Here is a 2881-nt window from a genome sequence, read left to right as displayed (position 1 = left end):
ACCCACCTCACCCTCGCATCCACACCCACCTCTTTTCTCCTCTACGCATCCCATTCCTTAAATCCACACCCATTCCTCCCATTTTCACCTCACGGAATTTGGGTTTTTTTTTTCTTTTCTTTTTTTTGGGTTGCAGGTACAGGGGTCTGCGGAAGAAGATGAAGATGGGGGAGAAGAGAGATGGAGGGGAGGAAGACGGAATCTGTTTTGGGGGTTCACGAGGTGCACATAAGCACCTCTAAATTAAACTTCAGGGGCGCTGGGGCTAGGGTTTCTGGTTTTTTTTTTTGTGGGGGGGGGGGGTGTGGGGGGTGGGGGTGGGGAGGGTCGCTGGGATGGGGTTTTCTTTCTGGATTTTTTTTGGTTTGGGGGTTCATGCGGTGTTTCAGCTTTTTTTTAAAGAAGATTCAGGTTTAAAAAAAAAAAAAAATTTGCCACGTGGCACACATTTGGCAGCCACGTCAGCACTTAACAGACTAATGGATGGAAAATCTAAAGGATGTATTATTTTGAAATAAAATGGTATGTGAGGTATGAAAGTGAAATGTTTTAAAGATGTTGTATGGGGTTGTAATAGATCTCAAACCTGAGGGGTTACTATGTAATTTACCCTTATTTATTTTATACATTTCCATATCACCATCTTCTTCCCCTTCACTTTCCATTCTCCACCACCTTTCTCCTCATTTCTCGTGAAATCTCACATTCCACCAATCCCCAAAGAATGGCTGACAGAAGCGGTGTCATCACCGTCTACGGCAAAGGCGCCATATAAGAAACCACCACCAAGTCTTCCCCATTCTCTGTCAAAATCGGCCTTGCCCAAATGCTCCGCGGTGGCGTCATCATGGACGTTGTCAACCTCGCCCAGGCCCGCATTGCTGAGGAGGCCGGTGCCTGCGCCGTCATGGCCCTAGAGCGAGTCCCTGCCGATATTCGATCCCAGGATTGTGTCGCCCGAATGTCCGAACCCCAACTCATCAAGGAGATCAAACGCTCCGTCACTATCCCCGTCATGGCCAAAGCTCGCATCAACCATTTCATCGAGGCCCAAATCCTCGAAGCCATCGGTGTCGACTACGTTGACGAGAGCGAGGTCCTCACTTTCGCCGACGAGGAGCACCACATCAACAAGCACAATTTTAGAGTTTCGTTTGTCTACGAATGTCGGAATCTTGGCGAGGCGTTCCACAAGATCCGCGAGGGGGCTGCGATGATCAGGACAAAGGGGGAAGCCATCACCGGAAACATCGTAGAGGCCGTTCGGCATGTGCGTCACGTGATGGGGGACATTAGGGTCTTGAGGAACATGGACGACGATGAGGTGTTCGCGTACGCGAAGAAGATCTCGGCGCCGTACGATCTCATGATGCAGATGAAGCATCTCGGGAGGCTGCCGGTAGTGCATTTTGCCGCCAGCGGCGTGGCGACTCCCGTAGACTCGGCGCTGATGATGTAGTTGGGGTGCAATAGGGTTTTTTTCGGGTTGGGCGTGTTCAAGAGCAGTGACCCTGGCCGAAGAGCCCGAGCTATTGTGCAGGCTTCCACCAATTACAGTGACCCGGATGTGCTGGCGGAGATCAGCTGCGGATTGAGCGAGGCAATGATCGGGATGAATCTGAACGACGAGAAGGTCGAGTGGTTCACATTTCGGTTTGACTGAAACAGTAAGATTCAAGTTTGGAGCTTTCTTCTGGTGATCCCCAAAGGACCAAAAGCTAAAGGTTCCAACTTTTAGAAGAAAACGAACATTGCCCATACATACCATTTTACATATTTTGATTTCTTAGCCATGGTACGTAAATTTAAATTTCATGACTCAGTTGGATTTATTTATGGAATTTTTTTTTGGGGATACTTTGGATGTGGTCCCTAATCCTTAACATTCTTTGACTAAAACCTTAATAGTATTCAAAGTTTGATCAAAGTCCATTGACATTGTACACCTCATTCTATTACAATTAATATTTATATTTTTATAGTTTTGACATTAATTGTTTGATATTTTATGAGATCTATAATCCTATAAATTTAAAATCTCTCATTATAATACTATTAGAAATGGTTACAATAAAAAAATTCAAACATTTTGATTGAATAAATGGATAAAAACTATGTGAAAATAAGAAATAATAAATGGCAAATGAATGTATCCATAGTGTTAAAAAAAATTGGTACATCTTACAAAAAAAATTGGTACACTTCACATATAACAAAGTGGTACATTAATAAAGAAGAATTGGTACATTATAAATAAATTAGGGTACAGATAAAAGATTAAAAAATCATAAGTACAAATGAATTTAAAAAAAATATAGGCGCTAAAAGAAATTAATACATGGGTACAAAATAAAACTAAAAAGAAAATACTACAAATTTAAAAAAGTGTTGCAAATTAAAAGTGGGTACAAACTAAAAATATAAATATATGATACAAAGTTTAGGCATAAAATATAAATATGCCATATGTAATTTTTCTATCATTGATTAAATATACACGTGACGGTATACATATGGGTACAAACACAAATAAAACTTTAAAAAATATGGGCACAAAAAGAAACTAAATTATGGGTGCAAATTAAAAATGAAAAAAAAAATTGGTACAAATTAAAAATAGGTACAAACTAAAAATAAAAATATATGATAAAAAATTTAGTCATAAATATAAATATACTAATTGTAACATTTTTAACACTAAAGGAATATATTTAAAAATAAAAATATTTTATTATTCAAATAATTAATGATATTATTAATACCCAATGACCTTTATCAAAAATTGAAAATGAATAGGATTTTAATCAATGGAGTAGCAAAAAGAAGGATATGAACCTAATTTCTTTTTTTTTTCTTCTTTCTTTCCGGATTCTGCATTAAT

The 2881-nt window shown here is 39.2% G+C and overlaps 1 pseudogene; it reads left to right on the top strand.

Moving 5' to 3' along the window:
- Positions 1-724: 724 nt before the first annotated feature.
- LOC103420107 (probable pyridoxal 5'-phosphate synthase subunit PDX1) lies at positions 725-1835 on the top strand (annotated as a pseudogene).
- The last annotated feature ends 1046 nt before the right edge of the window (positions 1836-2881 follow it).

Source organism: Malus domestica, chromosome 03 (assembly GCF_042453785.1).
Source record: "Malus domestica chromosome 03, GDT2T_hap1".
In the NCBI taxonomy this organism is placed as follows: Eukaryota; Viridiplantae; Streptophyta; class Magnoliopsida; order Rosales; family Rosaceae; genus Malus; species Malus domestica.
The sequence above is the reverse complement of the archived record's forward strand: the minus strand, read 5'-3'. Positions and strand labels throughout refer to the sequence as shown.